General features: G+C 34.6%; 1 protein-coding gene and 2 long non-coding RNA genes across 10 annotated transcripts in view; 1 reads left to right on the top strand and 2 right to left on the bottom strand.

Moving 5' to 3' along the window:
• Positions 1 to 27,867, bottom strand: part of Ca-alpha1T (Ca[2+]-channel protein alpha[[1]] subunit T) — a 673,619-nt gene that overhangs the window by 323,002 nt on the left and 322,750 nt on the right. The gene's annotated exons all lie outside the window — the stretch shown is intronic.
• On the top strand, positions 622 to 17,482 carry LOC141460530 (uncharacterized). Its single transcript, XR_012462114.1, has 3 exons — positions 622 to 1,049; positions 1,975 to 2,120; positions 13,983 to 17,482. It is a non-coding gene; the product is annotated as an uncharacterized lncRNA (long non-coding RNA).
• On the bottom strand, positions 12,226 to 27,867 carry LOC141460534 (uncharacterized). Of its 2 annotated transcripts, none has more exons than XR_012462123.1 (3): positions 27,776 to 27,867; positions 14,011 to 14,048; positions 12,226 to 12,885 (listed from the first exon to the last, which is right to left on the bottom strand). It is a non-coding gene; the product is annotated as an uncharacterized lncRNA (long non-coding RNA). The 2 variants fall into 2 exon arrangements; XR_012462124.1 differs by lacking the exon at positions 27,776 to 27,867 and adding an exon at positions 27,532 to 27,767.

The following is a 27,867-nucleotide window of genomic DNA, read 5'->3' as shown; positions in this document are numbered from 1 at the left end:
GAGAACATTAAAAGGCCGTCGTTTTACAAGCATAGATGACATTAAAAGCGAATCGCTGAAAGAGCTGAAAGCTATCACAAAGATCGAGTTTCAGAAGTGTTTCGAGGATTGGAAAAAGCGCTGGCACAAGTGTATTGTATGCGAAGGGGACTACTTTGAAGGCGACAATATTAATGTAGATGAATAAATAAATATTTTTTTCAAAAAACGAAAATTCCCGTTACTTTTTGAACACACCTCGTACATGAATTCTCAAGTTTTTTTTTGTTCAGAAAAAGTAAAGGGGAAAAATAATTTCTGATAAGAAAGTTTTTAGGACTGCCCGCGAATAATTTTTATTATTTTTTTCTGGCGCTTCTTGTTCATTTATTTATCGAGTATTTTACCCATTTCTTCTTATTTCATTAAAAAATTTTAACTATGTGAGAATTTTGATCTACTTACCATATTTTGGTTAAAACGCTGCGTATCTAGAGCAACTTGGTGTAGTTCAATAACTATTTATTTTTGCATCATACAAAATTAATTTGTACGAATCAAAAAGATATTTGGAAACACATAAAAGCACACCACAAAAAAATGTAAAGAAATGTAAAATAAATAAATAAACTGTAGAAAGCTGAGTTCCTTCCTGATAATCAGGATGAGGTATTAGTTCACCCGCGTGCCGCTAGACATAATGGCCGCTGGTAGTGCAAGTAAGTTACTAGTTGGTATCCCTGTTAAGGAGTTTATTTTCCATATGTGCCATAAACAAAACCAGCAGAGAAATGCTGTACTCGTGTGAGTATATAGTTGGAGAGGGGAGCTCAACGCCGCGAAAACTTGCAGTCAGTTTATCATAAGATCAATTCTAGTTAGCGTCACTTACCTGGTATCGCCCACCCATCTTTGGTATTTATTACTTTCGACTGGCCGCAAGGAGTGGAAAACACTGCACCAAAATCCTATCTGACTGATTCTATTCTACTCTTCCATGGACAAAAAATCTGATGATATAGTCGCTAGAAGAATGGCTAGTTCCTGCTTTAAGTGGATAACCTGCTGAGGTTAGTTTTAAACATAATTCAAATTCTGGTCTTGGCCATACACAATGTGATCCAAAGTTTTAATCGTACTGTTTGATTTCATATTTTTAATTAAAGCAGTTTTTAGGGCACAGTATCCCACTTTAACTACGGAATTGAGGCTAATTTATTTATTGAAACTATTGTGTAGTTTTAATAAGGCTTAATAGTTTAAGATGAAAACCTTTTTAACGGCAAAGTCCAGAGAGGGGCATTTTTTTGAAGCCCAGCTTGATTTATTCTATTGAAATTTTGGTTAGTTCCACAGTGCTGAATAATAGCTTTGATTTTATTCGTCTTAATATGCATGTTTATTGTATCTCTGACCGGTTTCGGACATTTATCCATAATTAAAGATAGTTTGATCAGTTTGGTGAAGAGATTTCAACTTCACTTATGTTACCATCTCGAACTACTTTCTGATGCCGGTCAAGATTAAATCAAAAATATTTTTTCTATATTTACATTTCGGGAATCCTTGGTGCCTCAGTCCTTTTAGGATTGAGGAGCTGTAGACATTGTAACTGTACGACTGAATTGGATTATCACCTAGCTATTGCTGATGAAACTCTTCCTCTAGTTTAAGGTCTGGCGATATGGTCAGTTAACTGACTCAATTTTGGAAAGTGATAAGAAATTAGTCAGTTTGTTTTATTTCGTTCGGGTAGTCTTAGAATTTCAATGTAAATTCGATTGAATTATTTCAAAATTTAATTTTGATAATGGGCATATTAAAAATCTGTCCAGTAGAACTAGAGTTGCCAACTCCCCTTTTTTGGAAAGGACAGTCCTTTTTTAACACCTGGTTGTCCTTGTCCTTTCTTAAATTAGGAAAGGATGCCTTTTGTCCTTTTTTCAGATATTACTCACACAAATCTAATTTATTTTATTGTATTTTTGATTTAAGTTCTGACTTCTGAGACTTCTTCATTTGGCGTGTTGTTTTTCTGTTCTAACTGAACTGAATAGGTCAACAGGTTATTGATGTAACGATGAACGAAATGCAAAAAAATGGTACTGGATATGAAGATTCTGATTAATTATATTCTTATGGTAGGTGAATTCTTTTCATAATACCGACGCTGTTTTGAGGCCTACTTTTTTGCAATTAATCACAGATTTCTGCATCAATTTTTAAAATAACCACTATTCATAGTACTTATATCTTTCGAAAGGTGTTTGTATGTAGTCGTTTTTCATAAATGGTGCACGTTTTAAACTTATATAATATTTTTGAGAAAAATGAAGTCAAAGTTTTTGGAAAAAATTAGAAACTTGCCATTACTTATGTTTGGGCCACAAAGTGAAATACTTGATATTATTATTTTGGAATATAAATTAGCTTATTTAAAAGGAAATTTAACCTTCTTTCTAATGAGCTTATTGAAATTGCTTTAGCTACAATAGTTTGAGAAATGTAGACAAATGTTTGCTAAAAAGTAGTAATACCTTGAAAAAACATAAAACTAAAAATATCTATAAAATGGAGCCGAATCGTGCCATAGTTTATATAGAATTTTTTTTGTTGCAAATGATGCCCAGAATCACCTCCCGAAGTAACGGTAGTCTTATGGCTGAACACCCTGTATATTCCCGGGCCCCAAAATCCTGTCGACAGCCCTGAATGTACCTAATATTTTTAGGGTGTCCTTTTTTGGAACTTTATATAGTTGGCAACCCTGAGTAGAACAGTTTGTGTAAAGGTTAATCGACAGAAACTGCTCTAAAAAAGTGTAACATTGACGAACACCCAACTTTGACAAAAATTTTCTCTTTTTCTATAAAAGATAAAATACCCAAAAATGTTCAAATGCAAAAACAGCACTTCCAAAAATTGTATTCTTATTGTTACCTTTTTTTTTTTTTTTTTTGTAATGATGGGCAAATATTGTTCGTAATAGGACTAAGTTTATAATCAACTCTTATACCTTAACTTTTTAAACAGTAAGTTTTTATTAAGATCATATAATATTGTTGAAGGTAGATTATTTGTGGAGAGTATAGTGACTGGTTTTTGTAGATTTCGGACTCTCTTATTATATTACTGACGTTCCTAACCTTCATTTCCTTTCAGTAATATTTAATTTTATTTTTTAAAAAAAACAGCCCAGATTGTGAGGGCTTCCTGCACGTATGCTTTTTTGCTAAAATTATTATTATACGAGGGTCGTTTGAAAAGTCCGTGCAAAAATAAAAACTACTTAATTTTTTGGGGTAAACCCTTTTTTATTTTTCAACATAGTCTCCTTTTAGGAGACACTTCGTCCAACGCTGCTCTAGTTTGTTGATCCCTTCCGAATAATAGGATTTGCCCAAGCCTGAAAAATAGCCATTCGTTTCTGCAATCACCTCCTCGTTTGAATAAAATCTTTTTCCCGCCAGCCATTTCTTCATATTGGGGAACAAATAGTAGTCCGAGGAAGCCAAGTCTGGAGAATAGGGGGGATGTGAAACGAGTTGGAACCCTATTTCCATTAATTTTGCGACCACAACTGCTGAGGTGTGAGCTGGTGCGTTGTCGTGATGGAAAAGGACTTTTTTGTGGGCCAATCGTGGGCGTTTTTCTTGCAGCTCGGTTTTCAAACGGTCCAATAACGATGAATAATATGCACCTGTAATAGTTTTACCCTTTTCCAGATAGTCGATGAGGATTATTCCTTGCGAATCCCAAAAGACAGTCGCCAAAATCTTTCCGGCCGAAGGAACGGTCTTCGCCTTTTTTGGCGCAGATTCCCCCTTGGTAACCCATTGTTTAGATTGTTCTTTGGTCTCAGGAGTGTAGTGATGTATCCATGTTTCATCCACAGTGACGAAACGACGCTTAAAGTCCTGCGGATGCTTCTGGAACAGCTGCAAACCGTCCTTGCAACACTTCACACGATTTCGTTTTTGGTCAAGCGTGAGCATTCGCGGCACCCATTTTGCGGATCGCTTTGTCATGTCCAAATGTTGATGCAAAATATTATGTACCCGTTTATTCGAGATGCCCACAGCACTAGCAATCTCACGCACCTTCACTCTTCTGTCATCCATCACCATATCATGGATTTTATCAATGATTTCTGGAGTAGTAACCTCAACAGGGCGTCCAGAACGTTCAGCGTCACTTGTGCCCATATGGCCACTTCGAAAATTTTGAAACCACTTATAAACTGTTCTAATCGAAGGTGCAGAGTCACCATAATGTTTATCAAGCTTCTCTTTAGTCTCCTGAGGCGTTTTGCCTTTCATAAAGTAGTGTTTAATCAACACACGAAATTCTTTTTCGTCCATTTTTGGAAAATCACTCGACTTCCTCGATTCAAACGAATGCCAAACACAAAGAAATAGACCGATCTGGCTGAAACTTGGTGTGTGTTCTTCCAAGAGATGCTACTAACTAAACATAACCTCGATACGCGCCAGTGGTGCTATCTCTCTGACTTTGCACGGACTTTTCAAACGACCCTCGTAATTCAAATAATGCATCTAAGGATAAAATAAGAGGGATTTTCGGTTAAAACTTGAAAACAAGCAGCTAGAAAATTTAAAAATGAATAGTATTAAGGATTAAGGTTGCAACATTATCGTTTTAAGAAGGTCAGTATTAGAAGAAGAACAAAAAAAAAATATTAAAGATGCATGTAATTTCCATACGGTACCCTGAGAACTATTCTAATCTTGCAAATAGAATGTTCACTTCAACTGCTGTGTAAAATTAACTTCAATTTTCTTTACGTTCATAGAAGAGGTAGAAGGCCTAAAAATAAAATCTAAAAGTATCGTTTAACTAAGCGCACTTTCACAAATTTAATTTTTTTTTCCCCCCTGTAGATACGAGTACAAATATTTACAGTCCGTTTTGCAGACTAATAACAAACAATAGAGCATGAAGGATAAACTGTTGGCGTAGCCAATTTTTTTTTTTTTTATTGGTTTCTATTAAAGGATAATTTTTGTTTTTGTCAATTTGAAATCTCTTGAGTAACCAACTCATTATTTTAAAATTCTCCAGCGGCCACTCATAGTGGATGACTTTTAAATAAATTAGAGAGAATTTTTTATTTTTAAGGTAAAGTAATACCCAATTTGTTCAGGCGGGGTGAATTCCCATTATTAACCATTAAATAAAATCCAAGGCCTCTAGACCGGGAATCGAACCTACTACCCATAATATATATTAGCTTTGACGGCAACGCCTCTACCCGCTCGGCTATCGTGATACCTGAATATGTAAGCCGTTACCAGCTTTATTATTTTATTTTTTGTAACTATATTTAATAGTTTTATGTCTTTTTCTATTTTAAAGAGTTTACTGTTGAAAATAGCTAAGACATTGCAGTCATTCTTTTGATTTTACTTAATGAAACTCGTAATTCTAAAAAAGAAATAACTTCTACTCCGCATGTTTTGAAGAGTTTTCTAAATTAGAGTGGACTTATAACCTGACCGGGGACCCACTAGAGCGCTGAAAATACTTAATTCCAATTATCAAATTGTTTGCGTGCCTTAATTATTATAAAATAAGTTATGACCAACCAATTACCTTTTTTTTTAATTAAAAACAGTAATTAATTTTTAAATTGTTTCTGCTTTCTACCAAAAACTTTTCAAGAAACTAAGATCTTTTTTCTTGAGGTTAGTAAAGAAAAAAAGAGAAGAAGAAATTCTCATTTAATTTAATTTTAATTAGTGATCTGGCCAAAGTGAAAACTCAACTTAGTTCATTAAGGAAAAATCAATTGACAAAAGAAAGTTGTACTCTTTTTCCAGCAGTTAAAAATCTTTTCACGATTACGGAGATTCAGATTATTAAAATTTTTGTATTGATTAAAGTTGCCCAATTGGTACAATAAATTTCTATATCGGCAAAATTTAGGCCCACATTAAAAATATCTCTATTTTTTTCAAATTTGGTCCAATATGTTTCAGTTTTAATTAAATAAAAATATGTGAGTATATTGCGTATTGAGGTTAATAAAGCCATTTGCAAAACGTAGTAGGTTATAAAACTGGCCTCTGTAAATATCCTTACAACTTGAAAGAAGTCATTTTTACATGTTTGAAGGCTTGCTATTTCTATATTCTCTTTGTTATTTCATAACTTATTGATTTATATGACATTTATTTTGTATATGTAACACAGTACATAAATCGTGCAAATGTGTTTTTCTTTTTATGCCGGCTGTACTGACTGTCCGACTTCTAGTGCTTTAAATAAAATAGTGATTTTTTTGGGGGGGGGGATTGTTATATCGATTTTATTTTTTAGTCAAATCTTATTTTTCGATTATTCTGGACATACAGGGTGACCAGAGTTATATGCTCCACCCACTTTTTTTTTTAACGGCGGGAAATTTTGAAAAAATAAAAAACACGTATTTAATCATTTTTAGTCTAGTTTATTTTCAGTGATTGACCCATTTTTTTAAAACCCTGTATCTCGAGATACAGCATCCAACTTTTGTTTTTCAAATGGAACGTTATATTTTTTGTTGCATATTTTTATAGTATTTGAGCTCCTAAAAAAAACAAAAAAAAAATTTTTTTAAATCGGTTAGGTTTTTCAAAAGTTATGGTAATTTAAAATATGAAAAACAAATTTCAGTTTACTGTCAAAATTACGTTATTTTTTTTAAAGAATCTGGGCACAACCAACGGATAGGCAAGCCAAAACTCTGGACTCCCACGTTTTGCTTGTAGCAGCACTTATCGTGGCGAAGTCAAGATCTAGGCAGGCTAGAAGTATTCGACGTTCAGGTTGCTTTTTCTACAAACGTTTGGTGTGGAGTTTTAGGAAATCAACTAATCGGCCCATACTCTCGGATTATGTGCCAAGCAACCATCTTGTTGAAAATACTTATCTATCCGATGTTGTAGATGAACATCTTCAAGCGGAACTGGCAAAATGTCTCTGAAAAAAAAGTTAGATACCTTGCACCAGTTAAGTTCTCTCTGTAGAAGTATGGGCCGATTAGTTGATTTCCTAAAACTCCACACCAAACGTTTGTAGAAAAAGCAACCTGAACGTCGAATACTTCTAGCCTGCCTAGATCTTGACTTCGCCACGATAAGTGCTGCTACAAGCAAAGCGTGGGAGTCCAGAGTTTTGGCTTGCCTATCCGTTGGTTGTGCCTAGTTTGAATAGATTCTTTAAAAAAAAATAACGTAATTTTGACAGTAAACTGAAATTTGTTTTTCATATTTTAAATACCCATAACTTTTGAAAAACCTAACCGATTTCAAAAAAATTTTTGTTTTTGTTTTCAGGAGCTCAAATACTATAAAAATATGCAACAAGAAATATAACGTTCCATTTGAAAAACAAAAGTTGGATGCTGTATCTCGAGATACAAGGGTTTAAAAAAATGGGTTGGTCACTGAAAATAAACTAGACTAAAAATGATTAAATACGTGTTTTTTATTTTTTCGAAATTTCCCGCCGTTAAAAAAAAAAGTGGGTGGAGCATATAACTCTGGTCACCCTGTATACAGAATTTGGGCATAGTTGTATTTTATTTATAGTTATTATTTTTTTTGTTTCTAAAAGATAACCTTTAGAATTATGAAATGTTTTTGAATTACTAATTACGCTGTGTCGCCCAAGGAAAGACGTAATCTCCCATTTCTTGTCCATCTGCTCTGAGCTTCCCAAAATATCTGCAAAAGTCGGAAATATTTCAAATTCCAATAATTATTTTTGAAAGAAAGCCTGGTCCATATCTCGTCCCATTAACTTCTTGCCACAGAAATACCAGTTATTGATAGGATTTTGTTCTATTGGGTGATTGGAAGCCTTTCATTATTAGTAAAGTAAAGTGATTGCCTATTTTTTTCAGGCAGGCTTTACGTCTAACTACCAATTAGGAGTCATGGACGGAGGCGACTAGCAAACATACTTTACTGTAAATTTCTTTTATTAACCAATTAAATAAAATCCAAGGCCTAAGACCGGCGGAATTGAACCCAGTACGACAATGCATATTAGCTTTGCAGGTCTCGCCTCTTAACCGCTCGGCTACAGGGGCGCCTCAAATTTCCATCTTTTATGAAGTTTTTAGTTCATCCACCAAGTGAATAACTTTGGGCTTTCATTTTTTTTTTGGGAATTAAGGCTTTAAAAATGTTTACTTTAGGTTTTGGTATAATTTGAAGCAATAATGGCTACGATTTCCCAAAAGTGGAAATCCTCCTTTCTCAACAATAGTCAAACAATATCTGATTACATTTTTAAAGACCGCCGGTGTTGTTTAAAGGAGAAGCTCTGTTCTAAGAGAGTAACCTTGGTCTCTGGTTCAAACAATGTTGGTTTTATCGTGAAAAGTAAACCTACCAGGGAGTGGTTTAAATTTAGATTCTGCAACTGGAGAAACGGATCCCCTTGTTCTACTCCAGGAAAAATTTAAGGTGAATTAGAAAGTATCTCAGTAAACCATAGACAAGAGTGGGTGGGTGCCCTGCGAAAAGATTACCACAAGCTGGTATTGCTTTCTTCGCCAACTAATGCTTCACCCAAGCCTCGGGCTGTTTTGAAGTTTGTGCTACCATTCTTCTAAACCTGCTTCTTCTTTTTTTGTTTGTGATTTTCGTTTTAATGAAAAAAACTGTGGCTGTGTCATGGACACGGCCGTGTGTTGTACGTGAATACGTTTACGTAACGGGTTATATTGTTTATATAAAATATTTTTATTTATGTATTTAGGATGAAATCAAGGAAACCAATCGACAGATCGAACACAATCTATGCCTATACAGTCCTTTGTCGATGTAGAAGCGATTTCATCATCCACTTGCATAATTTCAACCGCCCCAGCTGCAGATGTACTGACACCGTCGTCGTTGATCCGCTCGGCCGCATTCATTCTTTTACGTTCCCGGCACAGCTTGACTCGGTCATATGGTGTTTTATCATTACCATTCGTTTGTTCTTGAGAAGCCCTTTCCAACCGTATACGATCTCTGTATTTGGTTTTGGCTTTTCGACGCGTATAGGCCGACATTATATATTTTTGATAATATTTTTTTATTCTAACACCTTATTATATTCACTGTCACCATTTTACACTAATGTTTTATACACAATCGATAGATTGTGACGACAGCTGGCGATTAAAACTTAAACGAACATCTAGCTTCTCCGAGTCAAAAGTTATACCATTTGCAAATCTCGGTACGCAGCAAAATGATCTCAAAATGGCCCCCTCCACCGCGCGCGATGCATCACAGTCCTCGCTTATCGTAATGAATCCTTTGATCCTTTAGCTATCCAGTGGTCTAATTTAATTTTGGATGTAGACGATAGATTCGAAACTATAAAGCCAAACTGTATCCCCCGATTTTGTTATCATTAGGTTTTTTGGATTGCCTCCATATGATAGCAAATTTAAAGACGTATTCACGTCAAAAAATTATTATTTGCTCGCAAAAGTAAGATATATTTCTACAAGTATAAAAAAAAACTATGGACTATATCTGGTCAACAGCAGGATCCCACTGCTGGGCGGAAAAACGTGAGGATATGCAATTGTTGGAACTGTGTAAATTTGTAACCAACTTGGAGGTTATTCCACACACAGTTGTGCGGTTACATACATCCTAAATACTCAACTAGAACGAGGACTCTAATTCTGGCTGCTCTCTCGGTTAATCAAAAAGAATACTCCTTCAACCAGTGACAGTCGAATGTTTTCAATAATCGATGAATTAAAAATTGGGATGCTGCTTCCACATCTAGAATGGTTTCATAGTGCCTGTATTAAGAGAAGCACTCTCAAATTGTCTCGATAATGGAATTTAAAAAGTATTTGGATTTTCTCTTTTTAATTTTATCCAGTACTGCCAACCTAAACACATTTTCAATATATGATTTTCATTTGTTCATTGTTAACAAGACAAACAACGTGAAGATGTCTAGATAGTCCTCTACAGCAAATAAGTAAATTGTAATTTAAAATTAATATTAGCAACCAACGGGGGAAAATGTACAGTACACATTTTCGGCACATCCAGTACGAGGTTTATTTAGTGTGGATGTGGTGAAAGCGAGGATTGGGGGAGCTGGTTATGTAAGGTTACCATGGTAACTTCAGGCTGAACAAGCTGCATTATTAAAGAAGCTGGAATAGCGACCTTAGTCTCACATTATATGATACAAAATTTGAGATACCATAAAATGGAATTTATTTTGTAAACTTATGAAGTGGTAAAATTATTTACTCTTTCGGCTCCACTAAAACATTTAGTAGGTTTTTAATAAAAATGTGATTCTATTTTCAAAACTTTTTTGTTTTGCTATTTTTTAGAAAACTCTTCAAAACATGCGGAGTTGAAGTTATTTCTTTTTTAGAATTACGAGTTTCATTAAGTAAAATCAAAAGAATGATTACAATGTCGTAGCTATTTTCAACAGTAAACTCTTTAAAATAAAAAAAGACATAAAACTCTTAAATATAGTTACGAAAAATAAAATAATAATAATAAAGGTGGTATTGCAATATCTCTGGTAACGGCTTACATATTCAGGTATCACGATAGCCGAGCGGGTAGAGGCGTTGCCGTCAAAGCTAATATGTATTGTGGGTAGTAGGTTCGATTCCCGGTCTAGAGGCCTTGGATTTTATTTAATGGTTAATAACAGGAATTTACCCCCTGAACAAATTGGGTATTACTTTACCTTAAAAATAAAAAATTCTCTCTAATTTATTTAAAAGTCATCCTCTGTGAGTGGCCGCTGGAGAATTTTAAAATAATGAGTTGGTTACTCAAGAGACTTCAAATTGACAAAAACAAAAATTATCCTTTAATAGAAACCAATAAAAAAAAAAATGGCGACGCTAACAGTTTATCCTTCATTAGTACATTCACATTAGTAACTTGAATAAATAATAGAGTTCTAGTTGTTCTAGTTTATTTCATATTATTTATCGGAGATATAGTTAGTTTGTATAAGCTTCAGCGAATGTGCGAAACTGCTTTACAAACTTCTCGGACGACGCTCCAAATTTCCCATTGAACTCAAACGCTTAATATACAACACTATTCTCAAACCTATGTGGACTTACGGACTAGAGCTGTGGGGTTCAGCCAAACCTACAAACATACGGACTGTACAAGACATTTTAGGCAAAACTCCTCCGACAGATAGTTGACGCTCCTTTCTACGGTGAATAACCTCACTCTTCACCACGATCTCAACATTCCCTTCATAGACCAACTCGCCAAGACTAAATATCAAAAATTCCATACTGCTCTCTCTACTCGCTCTAATCCTCTTGTACAGTCTCTCGCTTCCTCTGACATCCCTAATACTCCTCGCCGACTGAATCGCCAGTGGCCTTGCAGTCTGAAGACCTAAACATCGTTATTCTTCTACCGCTACCGCTGGTAGTTTCTTTCCTCCTGCCTTTCACGCATTCATTTGTCGTATATATTCCTTTTTACTTATGCATATATATACAGGGTAAACCAGTAAGTAATGTCCATAGGCCCACTGTGTGAAGTACATCTAAAGTGGAGTTCAATGACGTATTGGCCAACTTTATATTTCCCACTGTTCTTGAGTGACGTCATTTTAATTTTTTTTTTCTAAAATCATTACTTTTTTGCAGTAAAAATGTTATCACTCAAACATTTTTAGTCCGAATTCCATTCTGATGACACGGTTAGAAAGACTGATTGAACTCCACCTTAGATGTACTACACACAGTAGGCCTATGGACAATATTTACTGGTTCACACTGTATACAGATCGTAAATAACTAAATAAATTGAAAAAAAAAAATTGGTTAAAGCTCTAGAAGCGATGAACCCAGAACGGTGCAACAAAGCATTGTAAACAAAATGAAGTCAAACTATATCCTAAATATCTTATGTCAACGTTTAATGAATAAAAGGAGATTTGCCTCTGTAATTTTAAATAGACAACCCCCAAAAATTATGTTTCCGTTGGATCATTGAAAAGAAAATTAATTTTTGGATTGGTCAAAAGGACCCTTCGATTCTCACCAATTATTAGAGAATAGATTTATTTGGGGAGAAATATTTGCAATAGTTCTGATTCTATTATTCAGCATAATAGAGAATAAATGTTTTCAATAGATTAATAATAGTTCTGTAAATGTGGCTCTGAATTTAATATTTGAATCGATTGAATGTTTGTTCAGCCAAAACGCACGTAAAATGGAAATCTTCTATACAAATAATTGTCTTATTAAGATGTTTGTATTAAGATTAAATAAAGATTCTAGAATAATTTAGTAGAAAAATAGCTTCGATTAAATATTTTATCTGCTACTTAAACATGAGGTTCCTTCAAGAAAGACCATGAGCTCCAAGGGTTCCTCAAAGTGTAAAAAGGTTGAAGAACCTCTGGCCTAAAGGAATTAATGTTTTGAAATCAACTATTAGAGAAATTGTTTGCTACCACTTTAATAAAGACATTCTAATTTATAATCTAAAAAAAAAAAGAAAAAGTTACTTAGACATAATCCAAATATTAGGTACAATTTTTGGACCAGATTTAACAAAGTCTTTTTACCAATAATGACAGTCTTTTCCACAACTATTAAAGAGAGAAGAACAAAATCTAGTTATGAAATAATTTGCATTAAAACTGCAACAAATAGTATTATTGTACTAAAGAACATTAAGTTATAAATTCATTCTCTCCAACTCAGTATTTTGAAAATTTAATTCCAAACCTTTGTAAAATACATGAAAACAACTTGTGCAAACAGTAAAACGATGAATTACAGTGCACATTTATGTGATATATAGTGCAGTGCAACCGCAATGTATATTTATAGTAACAACACCCGGGCTTCAATAACTGCATGCAAACCTGTTGGTAACGACAGTTTGTAGTAAAAGTTTTGCCTTTCATAAAATTTTGTTGTAATAATTTCTGTTAATATGGTTATAGTAGTAACTGAACAATCCTCAATGGCCATTTTGAACAAATTAAATGTTATTTAATATTTTAACAATTTAAATTAACTATGAACTGCCAAGTTTATTGTTTGTTTTTAAAGTGTTATTAAAGTCACATCTTCCATGTTTTATTTTCAGTAAGATTGAACAATTCTCAATGGCCATTTTGAACAAATTAAATGTTATTTAATATTTTAACAATTTAAATTAACTATGAACTGCCAAGTTTATTGTTTGTTTTTAAAGTGTTATTAAAGTCACATCTTTCATGTTTTATTTTCAGTAAGATTGAACAATTCTCAATGGCCATTTTGAACAAATTAAATGTTATTTAATATTTTAACAATTTAAATTAACTATGAACTGCCAAGTTTATTGTTTGTTTTTAAAGTGTTATTAAAGTCACATCTTTCATGTTTTATTTTCAGTAAGATTGAACAATTCTCAATGGCCATTTTGAACAAATTAAATGTTATTTAATATTTTAACAATTTAAATTAACTATGAACTGCCAAGTTTATTGTTTGTTTTTAAAGTGTTATTAAAGTCACATCTTTCATGTTTTATTTTCAGTAAGATTGAACAATTCTCAATGGCCATTTTGAACAAATTAAATGTTATTTAATATTTTAACAATTTAAATTAACTATGAACTGCCAAGTTTATTGTTTGTTTTTAAAGTGTTATTAAAGTCACATCTTTCATGTTTTATTTTCAGTAAGATTGAACAATTCTCAATGGCCATTTTGAACAAATTAAATGTTATTTAATATTTTAACAATTTAAATTAACTATGAACTGCCAAGTTTATTGTTTGTTTTTAAAGTGTTATTAAAGTCACATCTTTCATGTTTTATTTTCAGTAAGATTGAACAATTCTCAATGGCCATTTTGAACAAATTAAATGTTATTTAATATTTTAACAATTTAAATTAACTATGAACTGCCAAGTTTATTGTTTGTTTTTAAAGTGTTATTAAAGTCACATCTTTCATGTTTTATTTTCAGTAAGATTACATAAAAGAGGCATTCTTACCATATTGGAAGTTGTTTTAAGGGTCCCTTTATAATTACCTGAAAAATGAAAAAAGAACTAATTAAAACTGGAAGTACTTTGAAAATAGGTATGAATACTTTTGATTTTATAAAATACTTCTAAAATAATAAAAATTTTACTAATAGGTGGCCGAGCAATGGACAAAACTCTGGGTGGCAATGACTTCAGATGTTGATTTGCCTTAAATTAAAAAAAATAATCAGCGTTATATTCTGAACTAAATCATAACAAATGGCATAATCCTGAGCGCTTAATTACAAAAACAAGTAAATCTAATTGGAGATCGTTTCACAAAAAGATCTGAGGCAGAAAAAAGAAGCTCATGGTGGATGATAAAACGGAAAAGTTGAAGAGCCAATTATAAGAAGGCAAATGATAAATTTTTAGTAAATACGGACATATAGTGGATACGCGTCTGATTCGAATCGATTTAGGCGTTGAGACTCGAACTTATTTGAGAGTCGTAATTGCGAAGCAATTAGTAAAATTTGTAAACTAATGTTTATGAAGTATTTGATTGTATTTGAAAAAAAAAATAAAAAAATTGTATCAAGTTAGTTGAACCCACAGAAATGTCAGCATGCCACGTTTACTCTCCGGCGGGACTCCTGTCCACCTGGTCCTCTTCAACAGCAATCCTCTTCCTTGTACAGATCTGGGTGCGCTACCTTGGGCTCTACATAGACAAATGTCTCACGTGGAACCCACGCACTAGACTTAAAAGACAAGCAATGACAAAACGTGCGAAACTGCTTTACAGACTGCCTTGGACGACGCTCCAAATTGCCCATTGAACTCAAACGTTTAATATACAGTACTATTCTCAAACCTATGTGGACTTACAGGACTAGAGCTGTGGGGTTCAGCCAAACCTACAAACATGCGGACTGTACAAGACATTTCAGTCAAAACTCCTCCGACAGATAGCTGACGCTCGTTTCTACGGTGACTAACCTCACTCTTCACTACGACCTCAATATTCCCTTCATAGACCAACTCGCCAAAACTAAATACCAAAAATTCCACACTACTCTCTCGACTAGCTCTAAATCCTCTTGTACAGTCTCCCGTCTCCTCTGACATCCCTAATACTTCTCGCAGACTGAATCGCCAGTGGCCCCGCGACTTCCTCGCAGTCTGAAGAACTAAATCTCTCCTCTCTCCTCCTCACACTCTCCTCCTCACATTCTCCTCTCTCCTATAGAGAGTGCTACCGCTGGGTAGTTTCTCTCCTCCTGCTCTCCTCCAGCACCAGTTCATCACTCTCTCAATATTTACTGATTGTACACAATGTATACAGATTGTAAATTACAAAATAAATTTTAAAAAAAAGTATCAAGTTAGTAAAATGTAATTGATAATTATTAGCAATGTATTAAAAACACTTAGCAGTATGTTAGGCCATGGAGTCATTACAAATAAACACTTTAGTAAGGCAGTTATATTGACAGATTCATCAAGTCTTTAAGTGGTTCTAAGGGACAAATCCAATTACATAAATTAGTTAAGTTATGTGCGAGAGGTCAAAAGGTGAAGTTCGCTTGGGTCACATTGTTGTGTCTGATAATGAAAGGACAAACGAGGTAGCCAAACAGTCAGACTTTGTCAACAAATAGATGGTGTGTCACTCTTGTTCTACCTACATGTACATTTCTGAAATAGTCATGAACGTCAGCAGAAAAGGTAAAATGAAGTGGAACCACTTGTGCCAAGTGCTAAAGTCTAGGTATTAACCATGACAAAAATCCGTTTTGGTGATAAGGCTAAGGATTGGTGCAACATATGGGCCAGTTACTTACCGTCAGCTTAAATCTGCAAAAATAGAGGAACTATTAATCACACCACACTTTCATTTTACCAGCAAACAATCCTTCCAAGACAGTTGTAATTTAAATTGAAATAATGCGAGTATCATTATTGTTTATTCTTACCAAATTGTCCCAGAACTTTTTCAACTTACAAAATGAACAAAAGTTGATTTTTTAAAAAAAAAAAAAAAAAAAGAGCGTCATTTATTATTCAATCAACAATGCCCGAGAAGAAAACGCAGGTGTCCGAACAGGCAAGTTGATGATAGATGGATTAACAAATGTGTATTACTAATCCAGTTTTAACGACTGGATTTGCAAACCTCCCAAATATCGAACAATCCAGATCTGATCTACTCCACAGAATTCCGTTTACTACTGTGAATTTACGCTGCATAATTGAACTGTTAATTAGTATTCTGGTTCATTGATTTCCAATTATAAGCGTGAATATACATATATTGAATCCCAGAGAAAATAACAGCGTAACCATGTTTACTGAGGGATTGCTGGCCTTGTTCTAGTGCGCTGTCTTGGGCTATTCATAGACATGACGATTTACAATGACCCTCTCCCACGCAATACTTAGAAGACAATCTTGAAAAATTCTTGTCTAAATTATTGGAGACGATCTAAATTGTTGGGAAAAATAAAGAAAGACTAATGTACAAGGCTACAATTAAGACTAATGTGGATGTACGGTATAGAAATGTAAGCATAAGAGACCCAGATACTCCATTCTAAAGTAATCCATCAAATGATGCAACCACCTCGTTCCACATTTACATTTCTTTTGACAAGCAGGTAGCCAAAGAAAAATACGAGAAATACCAAAAAACTACACTCCTAAAGAATTAGGAAGAAGGTAATTGTATTCTTAAGTTCAAAAAATTTTTAAAAAACTAAGTGAGAAAACTTTTTAAAAGTTTTTAGAAATTAATCCACGTTTCCCGGCTGGACTCCTGTCCACCTGGTCCTCTTTAACAGCGATCCTCTTCCTTGTATTGTACATATCTGGTGCTCTTTATAGACAAACGACTCATGAGGAACCCACATACCAGACTTAAAAGACAAGCAATGACAAAACGTGCGAAACTGCCTTACAGACTACTTGGACGACGCTCCAAATTGCCAATAGTACTCAAACGCCTAATATACAGTACTGTTCTCAAACCTATATGGACTTACGGACGAGTTGTGTGGTTCAGCCAAACCTATAAACATACGGACAGTGCAAATATTTCAGGCTAAACTACTCCGACAGATAGATTAGATTAGATTAAACTAGGGCGGCCTCAAGGCCTAAGCCACTGCTACCCCTTTGGATCTATTGTGGCTCCCCTCACTCTAAAGCTCACCCTCCAGACCTGTCCTTTTAATCAGACTCTTGATGCTGGAGAGCGACTCTCTTGGGTAAAGTTCACAGGCCTTGGTTTTTCCTCCCTGAGAAGTAACATCCTTAGCCATACGAGCCCCTCGCACTGACACAACACGTGCCGTGCCGTTTCCTCCTCTTCCTGACCGAACCCGCAAAGGCTATCATCTGCCAGGCCCATGCTTTCCGACAGATAGCTGACGCACCTTTCTAAGTAAATAACCTTACCCTTCACAACGACCTCAACATTCCCTTCATTCACCAACTCGCCAAGATAAAAAGAAGCTCTCTCGACTAGCTCTAATCCTCTCGAACTGTCTCTCGTCCCCTCTGTCATCCCTAACAATCCTCCTTACCGACTGAATCGCCAGTGGCCCTTGACCACCTTGCAGTATGAAGATCATAATCATTATCATTCATATCCTGTAGAGAGTGCTACCGCTGGGTAGTTTCTCTCCTCCTGCCTTCCACGCATCCATTTATCGTATATATTCCTTTTTACCTATTGTATATTGTAAATAACTAAATAAAGATTGTAAATAACTAAATAAATTAAAAAAAAAAAAAAACTGTGTTTCATTTCTACTTAAATTGAATTCAAATGCAAAGCAGTATCCAGAAGAAAATAATAGAAACTTTCAGGCGCCACAATAGCTGAGTGGATAAAGGAGTGGCCCACAAAGCTTAAGATTTATTGTTGGTTAGTAGGATCGATTCCCGGGGTCTTATGCCTTGGTTTTTTTATATTAATAGTAAAATATAAGAAATTCACAGTAAAAGTTGTTTGCTAGTCCCTCCGTGTACATGACACCTAATTTGGTAGTTGGACATAAAGATTGCCTGAAATAATAGGCTAATTACTCATTAAAGTTTCGCCTAATCGTTGATCATTTTATTATTTCTAATGCTCTATAAAAATAGAAAATTTCAAATTATCATTTTGAGCCACTCTTTCCTAAGATCATTTATAATTATCAAGATTCTTTACTTTTGTAATCATTGGAAAAACCCCCAAAAAATACCACATTGATTTCTTTTAGGAAACTGTGCTAATATTGTTGGCCTAAAATATAATTTATTCCATCGCCTTCCGTTTTTTTCGCCCTTAAGCTAAATAACATAAGACTGGTGAAAACTTAAGGTACGTTGAAAGGTAAATACCATTCAAGAACCTGTTGCTCTCCCATAGCACAACAGGTTTCAGTTCCATACTTATCTACAGCGCAACTACAATCGTCACATCGTCTATCAAAAGCGTTCGTTCATTCCTAATTTTCTCTCATGATGTGATGGAAATAAAATTATTAATGAATGATTCATCACTTTATGATTGTTTATCATAATGACAGCTAGATTTTGAAGCGTGTTATATGAATTAGGTCTTGTTCTGTCTAGTAGAATTCAGTACATTTAGCGTGATGAATTCATCAATCAGTTAAAAGTTGAATATTAATTAGTGTTAAAACAAGCATGTTGTTTTTTTCAATTTCAACGTTTTTTTTAAACTTCTTTTTTTAACTTTTAAATTGTAAACATTATCTCGATAAGTTCAGATTAGATTTTCAGGACAATTGCTGCTTCTCCTCCAAAATAAAAATAAAAAATCATTATAATGCTGGTTGGAAAAAGCGAAACTGAATAGGGTTTTTGGTTGAAAGGAATTTGTTGAAAGTTGGCTCCGACCATGTACTTCGTTTACAATTCACTCACCTAAATGTTTTTTAATCTTTTATTTGATATTTTTTTTCTTTGAAATTGATTTTAATTGTTTTCTAGAATCTCAGCCGAGATTAGAGATTTATGTTGAGTGCAGATGATAGATGGATTAATGTTTCTTTACAGATCAAGAGATTTAAACCAATTAATCTTATCTTAGTGCTAGATTTCTTACAGAATGAATCTTCTTCTTCTTCTTCTTCTACTACACAGTTCTACAGCCCGAGGTGGCCTTCAACCACCTTCCACGCATCTCTATCCATTGTCTTCTCCTTCCAGTTTGACACATTTAGCCTCTCCAAATCGTTCATCAAATCATCCAACCGGCGCTGTTCTGGGTCTACCTCTCCGTTTTGAGGCCTTTTTTTTTTTTTGGCATTGGCTTTCGCCATACAGCCAGCATCGTCTAGGTCAGAGGTCGGCAACCTACTTTAAGTAGAGAGCCATTTCTCCTTAAATAATTTTAATAAATCTTACTAAGAGCCGCAAGGATGATGGTGTAAAAAACTCTGTAGATCATTTGTATTCACAAATGATTATTTTATGACATTCAATAACATTTAAATGTTTTATATATTTATTTTCACATATTGCAAAGTAAATAAACTAATAAATAATAACTAAACCTGTGTTTGAATGAAAATGGCGGCAGACCTATATATTACGTACTGTATTTTAATAAAATTCTATCCAATTTCAAATCAATCACATTTAAAATTCTTTTTGAAAAAATATCTTTATTTTATTAAATGAAATTTTCATTTTTTTCAACAGAATCAAAATATACAATATATTTTAAACAGGCTGAAGAGCCACTTGAATTTTATCCAGTTGAATTTGGATAAAAGAGCCGCACCGACCCCTGGTCTAGGTGCTTATCACTAGAATATCACTCACTCTCCATTCTTACTTATAAATACATTCGCTTCACACATTCATCCCTCTACTATACACAACTATTTACATAAACTACAGCTAATGGATGGATCAGTACCTCCTATATTCCTGCCATCTCTATAGCTTAACCGAAATTAAAATCATGTAATCCTTCTCCAATCATTTTCTTGCATTCATTCTAATCGGCTATAACTTTTAAATACAGTCATATTTCTTTGCTAGCTCTGCTAAAGATTTAAGCAGATAGATGTTGCTGGAGAATATTATGTCTTCGTAGCGAAATGGTGCATCTAAATACCTGTATAAGTCGTCAATCATTCGTTTCCTTTCTACTACATAACGTGGACATATCATTATTATACGTTTGAAATCCTCCTCCTCATTGCAATCTACTGAGGCAAATACCTTTCTTTGGAGTATTTTCTTGGGCTGGCTCTCTCATAATGTGGGCTAGCCACTCAATGCGCAATATCTTTACAAACTGTACTACATGAATGTTGGAATATTTTGGTCATATAATTCCCTGATTCGTTCTAAATCCTCCCTTCTCGCTGACACTCGTCAAGGGCAGGACCATGTATCTTTCTAAGTATTTTCCTTTCGAATACTCTTAATGCATTGGCAATGGCAGCCGTGAATGTCTCATGTCTAAGCCACTTACGAGCCACTCGTACGTCAGGATTAGCCGTATCAAGGTCTGGTCTTCGTTGACCATGACAATTGGTGAGATCTAAATAACTTTGAATTCGCAAAGTATGCATGATTTGCTGCCATGATCCGCTTCTAGGCCTCTATTGTCGTTTTATTTTCATTATTAATTTCAGACCGTAGGTACGTAAAAGATTTAACCACCTCATCAGTAAAATGTTTGGGTTACTCCCACATTATTGGTGCCGATAAACATATACTTGGTCTTCAGATCATTTATTCTGAATCCCATTTCTTTCTGCCTTCTGTATCAATTTCTTTTTATTAGGCATTTTTTTAAGAGTTTGCTCATTTCTTGCAGCAAGACAAATTTCATATTTGATTGCATGAGTAAAGAATATTCTTTGCGAGATTCAAACTCTTTAGCACTTTATGTATGTAAAAACCAATTAAAAAATGTGGCCGACAAGCAATTACATCAGCACAAGTTAGAACAAATAATCTAAATGACTCTTCACAAGAGTGATGCCAAAGTGTTGGTTGGCGACAAGTTGAGCCGTAGTTATCCGTAGTAGTAGTTGTCCAACAGTATGAACATTATTGTGCATCAAAATGATTACGTTTGCTGTAGCATATTGTTAGAATATACTTTTCTTTTTTTTTTTCATTTATTTTGGTAGTGGTTAGCGCTAAAGCCCTTGTGCAGATGTGTAGAGGCCTTTCATATGTTCAGGATGTCCTTTAGTGCAATCTGAGAGGTCTGCTACCATCTTCAGTACTTTCGAGTATTCGATTGGAAGCTGGAATAACTTTCAACATGAGACGTACAAATCCTAACCACTCGCTTTGCTGAACCTGAAAAGTAGCAGCTTATCTCCTAGTTGTTCAGACAGAAACTGGTCGTTCATCTTTATTGGTCCTGGCTGAGTACACATGCAGACCAAATCTTATTGTGCTGTGGGATTAAGATGTATGGTTAGGCTGTTGCGGAAATTAAGGAAGCGAGAATGGATTAGGTCATTGACAAAAGGGGATATTGAGGTCTGTGTGGAGGGTTAAATTGGATACATAATAAGGAGCGTTGACGATATGTCGAAGGACTTTAGATTGAAAGGATTGGATTCTTTGGATGTTGGAAGGTTTCGCAGAGCCCCACAGGTCCGTAAATCCAGATGGGTCTTAGTAGTGTCTTGTATAGAGTCTGTTTGTTCTGTATGTTCATGGCTGATCTCCGCCCTAGCAGTCTTCGTAGTTGTCCGTATCGTCTATTGAGTTCTTGTCTTTTCAGTCTAGTGTGTGGGTTCCATGTAAGTCGACTGTCTAAATACAGTCCTAGATAGCGTATTTATGCTGACTAAATCTAATCTTTTTTTAAAACAAGTTTAGAAAACCATCGTCACACTGAGAAATAAGAAAATGTGCCACCTACTAACAGTGAGACACTGATTAGAGATGGACATGGAAAAAAAGAAAACTCTAATATTACGAATATTGGGATGTCCCTTTTAGGAGATTGCCCAATAAACCAGGGCATCAAAACCCATCCAAACATCCAATCGAATAGTGAATAAGAGGAATTAAAAATTAATATGAAAAACTTACCAATTCAACACACATTGAGCAGATAAACGAACGTTTACGTGGAGAAAAGTGTGTGTATAAGTTAGGCGCATTAATTAGTGTTTGCCGAGTAATTACATTGTTGACGTTAAGTGAACGAGTGGACTTGCTAAGTGAATTATCCTCTGAGAACATGGCATTCAGTGTCACTTACTACACCCTTCTAACTTCACAAACAAAATGTCAATAAGAGGCAGAAGGATTAACTTTAAAACTTCTCTTATATTCTCTACGAAATTCTCCTGATTAAAGTTGAATTACAATTTGTTTTTTCAATTTACCAGTTGTTTGAAAGAAAGTTTATTTATTTGTTTTGAAATAACAGATTTTTGTTTACAATTACTGACTTATATTCAAATAGCTTTTGCTCCTACTAAAATTGAATTTCCTGTAAATATTATTAGAGATTTTTGTTTACAATTACTGACTTATATTCAAATAGCTTTTGCTCCTACTAAAATTGAATTTCCTGTAAATATTATTAGAGATTTTTGTTTACAATTACTGACTTATATTCAAATAGCTTTTGCTCCTACTAAAATTGAATTTCCTGTAAATATTATTAGAGATTTTTGTTTACAATTACTGACTTATATTCAAATAGCTTTTGCTCCTACTAAAATTGAATTTCCTGTAAATATTATTAGAGATTTTTGTTTACAATTACTGACTTATATTCAAATAGCTTTTGCTCCTACTAAAATTGAATTTCCTGTAAATATTATTAGAGATTTTTGTTTAATCCCTATAAAAAAACAAAGTATTGAGGAACTGGAATTGAAATTGTAAATTGTACCATTTTTTAATTGTAATCATCTTCTGTGGCATCAGAGGGGATGTCTGATTATTCTTTGACATACAGATGAATTTCAAAATCATCTAGTGGAAATAAATCATCCACATCGTATTCATCTTCTCAGTTATTGATTTATTCTTACTATTGATCTTTTTGGATGTAAATTTCAACATCAATTTTTGCACGAGGGTCGTTTGAAAAGTCCGTGCAAAAATAAAAACTATTTAATTTTTTGGGGTAAACCTTTTTTATTTTTCAACATAGTCTCCTTTTAGGCTTATACACTTGGTCCAACGCTGCTCTAGTTTGTTGATCCCTTCCGAATAATAGGATTTGTCCAAGTCTGAAAAATAGCCATTCGTTTCTGCAATCACCTCCTCGTTTGAATAAAATCTTTTTCCCGCCAGCCATTTCTTCACATTGGGGAACAAATAGTAGTCCGAGGGAGCCAAGTCTGGAGAAAAGGGGGGATGTGAAACCCTATTTGTTGGAACCCTATTTCCATTAATTTTGCGACCACAACTGCTGAGGTGTAAGTTGGTGCGTTGTCGTGATGGAAAAGGACTTTTTTGTGGGCCAATCGTGGGCGTTTTTCTTGCAGCTCGGTTTTCAAACGGTCCAATAACGATGAATAATATGCACCTGTAATAGTTTTACCCTTTTCCAGATAGTCGATTAGGATTATTCCTTGCGAATCCCAAAAGACAGTCGCCATAATCTTTCCGGCCGAAGGAACGGTCTTCGCCTTTTTGGGCGCAGATTCCCCCTTGGTAACCCATTGTATAGATTGTTCTTTGGTCTCAGGAGTGTAATGATGTATCCATGTTTCATCCACAGTGACGAAACGACGCTTAAAGTCCTGCGGATTCTTCTGGAACAGCTGCAAACCGTCCTTGCAACACTTCACACGATTTCGTTTTTGGTCAAGCGTGAGCAATCGCGGCACCCATCTTGCGGATAGCTTTGTCATGTCCAAATGTTGATGCAAAATATTATGTACCCGTTCATTCGAGATGCCCACAGCACTAGCAATCTCACGCACCTTCACTCTTCTGTCATCCATCACCATATCATTGATTTTATCAATGATTTCTGGAGTAGTAACCTCAACAGGGCGTCCAGAACGTTCAGCGTCACTTGTGCCCATATGGCCACTCCGAAAATTTTGAAACCACTTATAAACTGTTCTAATCGAAGGTTCAGAGTCACCATAATGTTTATCAAGCTTCTCTTTAGTCTCCTGAGGCGTTTTGCCTTTCATAAAGTAGTGTTTAATCAACACACGAAATTCTTTTTCGTCCATTTTTTGAAAATCACTCGACTTCCTCGATTCAAACGAATGCCAAACACAAAGAAATAGACCGATCTGGCTGAAACTTGGTGTGTGTTCTTCCAAGAGATGCTACTAACTAAACATAACCTCGATACGCGCCAGTGGTGCTATCTCTCTGACTTTGCACGGACTTTTCAAACGACCCTCGTAATTCACCAACGGATCACCAATTTATCACTTGCTGCCGTTACAATTGCTAATTTTATTTTTTTAAATTTAATTAAATTTTTGTATTTAAGGTGCGTAAACATCTGAGGTTTTTTCAGTGCACTACTAGCCTCAAGGACAGTGAGCTTTAAGAACTCCTAGGAAAAGAAAAATCTAAGAGTCAGCAGCTGGATTCGAACCCGGGACCTCCGCGTGGGAATACAATACGCTAACCGCATTGCTAACCCTCTCCCGTTACAATCCTATTAATTATTAGATCGTCTTTAATAGCTCGGTTTACTTATTCTGCTAGCTATTTAATGTATACGTTGGACTTTTTCCTCTTAAACCAGTTTAGCAATCTGTGTTCTCATCTTGCCCTTAAACGCTTTTCTTTTTAATTAAGTTAAATTTGAAATCTCTCCAGCATCATTTCAAGAGGTTTTTTTATCCATATCTAAAGGATAATTTGATTATTTTCTTTAAGCGTATAAAACCACAATTCATGCATGTGTAAACTCTCAGCTGGCTGTTGCATTTCTCCTTTAACAAATTAGTAGATCTACTACCAATTTCTCCAAAAACTTTAATACAAACATTTAAGCATTGAGATATATAGATTCATTTCTTCAGTTTGTTTTTCTTTTGTAAAAATTATCCTAACTTTTGTTTATCTTTTTTTTTTCAACTGAATTAAATCTTTTCCTTCAATAGCTAAAAATATTTACGTTCAAATAATTTAAATATTTTTCAACATTTAATAAAAACACCCAAAAAAACTAAACTTCTATTTTGATCTTTGAATGAAAATGGAAAAACGGACCAAAACCTCTTTTTTGTGATATATCGATTCGAGGAATCCATCTCACGAGTGCCTTACATCTAGACCCAGCCAAACAGTGGTACACTGGGAGGTAAAAGGCCTTCACTTTTCCAACCACTTCGTCTTTTTTACCCCTTCACAAGCCACCCGTTTTATCGCCCTTTGGTTTTGTCTGCCTGTAAACCCCTCTGCTCGTCTGCAAAGAGTACCTAGGTAATGGTACTGCCTTTTTCACCACCATTCTCACTCTATCTCCGTCAATCTTTCATACTTATTCTTCATCTACTCTCCGTTCTTCAGTGTTCATCACCTCCTCCGATCCATCTCACATGCCCTAAAACCCAACACTTATAATCTTTTGAAGGAGTTGTCGAAGATTTCTTCTACCGATCCAGTACTTTCTTTAGTACTTCATGTATTTTCCACTGAATAAAAGAAAGAAAAAAAAAAAAAAACCTTTAAACCCAGCATCCAAACAAACATCTTTGTAAGGAATGAAAGAAGGAGTTCTTCACACCCTGCCCAACAATGGCCTTGCACAGACGAGCCAACACCTGTTCATTCCCATTTCGTTTTATGTACTACTTCAAATTTTTTTTGTTTTTCACAAAACTTTGCTAACTATTCAAAGATTATTTTTCAAGCTTCAATATTATCATTCAATTGGCTATATTTATTGTAACCAGAGTTAATTTTCACCATCTTCATCTCAAGGTTACTGATACAAAGAAATCTCACCAGTTGCGGATTGGTCCATGCTTCAGGTAATCTTGGAAACCTCCACAGTTTGGACTAAGGGAGTTTTAAACAGCTATAAGTTACAGCGTAGAGAATCGCAAAAATGGGTGACATAAGAAGCAGTATTTCTTTTTTGTAAGCATTGCTAATAATTGCTTTACAGGGTTTTCTGCATAAGACTACCGTAACTTCGGGAGGCGATTCTGGGCATCATTTGCAACAAAAAATTCCATATAAACTATGGCTCGATTCGGCTCCGTTTTGTAGATATTTTTAATTTTATGTTTTTTCAAGGTATTTCTACTTTTTAGCAAACATTTGTCTATATTTCTCAGACTACTAAAGCTACAGCGATTTCAATTAGCTCATTAGAAAGAAGGTTAAATTTCCTTTTAAATAAGCTAATTTATATTTCAAAATAATAATATTAAGTATTTCAAATTGTGGCCCAAACATAAGGAATAGCAAGTTTCTAATTTTTTCTAAAAACTTTCGACTTCATTTTTCTCAAAAATATTATGTAAGTTTAAAACGAGCACTATTCATGAAAAACATCTACATACAAACACCTTTCGAAAGATATAAGTACTATGAATCCCTTTGAAAACACTTTCTTCTTTCCGCAGGTCGTGATAGTAGTGAGCCCAACCATCAGGATCGTCGAGAATGAATTTTTTTCCATCGGCGAGCAGCACTGCTTTCCATTGCTCTTTCCATTGGATATGCTCACGGGCAAACTTCTTCCTTTCTTCTTTATGCGCCGTACTTAGGGGCGGTATCCCTTTCATTTTTTTCCTCTGAATGTGAGGAGCTGCGCGAACTTTTTGAACGTTTTTCAAACTTGTTTCTACACCAGCTCTAGCGGCAATTTTGACGGGCCGTTAAAATAGAGTTGGAAGCTACCCTTAGAATTGCCCGTTTTTGCCGTGATGTTAAGGCAGGCGGTCTTCCAAGACATTTCTCCGTCCCATAGCTTTCTGGAGATTTCAAAAAGTTTAAAATCACTTTTCTACTCCTACCAGTATTTTTTGAAATCTCCGAAATGCAAAATACTCGATTTTTCATTCGGAGAATGGTGTTTTTTTTTCTTCCGATGTCAAAGTTTTTGCACGTCCTATTACAAAGGTAAATAGTTATCGACAAGAAAGTAGAAACACAACTGGATAAGTCTTGTTTAATTGAAGGGATTTGTTTTTATTTGTAAATAAACAATAAATGTGCTATCATTTAGTCCCACCTAAAATCAAGTATTGTTTATTGATTCATTCAAATTATTATTATTTACAACGTCTAATGAAGAAAATATGTTCAAACCACAGCAAAATAAGCTTTGATTAAAAAAAATAATAATAATATCAATGGTTTAAATGTTTAAATGGAAAATATGTGGATGGGCTATCTTTTTGTCCCAGACCTTAAGAGTTGTGTTGTTATTAGATTTAGATTGCTGTAAAAGTATTTAGACCACTAGCCCACAGTGGGATTTTTATTCTTATTCACTTTCCATTATTTTTTCGCTAGTAAATTAATGGCCTAATTTAGAAGGCGAGCTTAATATAAACAAAAATTAATGTCGGAGTTAATGAAATATATACGCACACATTAATAGCTCCAGCTCCATCTTGATTTTGCTGCTAAGGATTTAAAAAAAAACTTTGCGAGCAAATGTAAGTACAGTGCACTGATGATGTTCCAAACAGAATTCAAAAACGCATATAGTTTACATATAAACACTTCAGGGTTTTGCAATTATTTCCATGAATATTATTGACAGGTTCTACTCAATACTATATTTGATGGTAATTAACAAAAGATTGTAATAGTCAAGCATTTTATTTTTTACCTGCTTTACTTCATTTTATTATTCCTTGAAGTTAACTGCAGGATTATTTAAACATTATGAAAGTGTTGAAGTTTTATTGATCAATACTGAAG

The sequence above is a fragment of the Rhodnius prolixus genome, unplaced genomic scaffold, assembly GCF_049639745.1.
Source record: "Rhodnius prolixus isolate KJV_2025 unplaced genomic scaffold, Rpr scaffold_6, whole genome shotgun sequence".
Classification (NCBI taxonomy): Eukaryota; Metazoa; Arthropoda; class Insecta; order Hemiptera; family Reduviidae; genus Rhodnius; species Rhodnius prolixus.
Note: the sequence above shows the minus strand (reverse complement) of the source record. Positions and strands in the feature narration are given on the sequence as shown.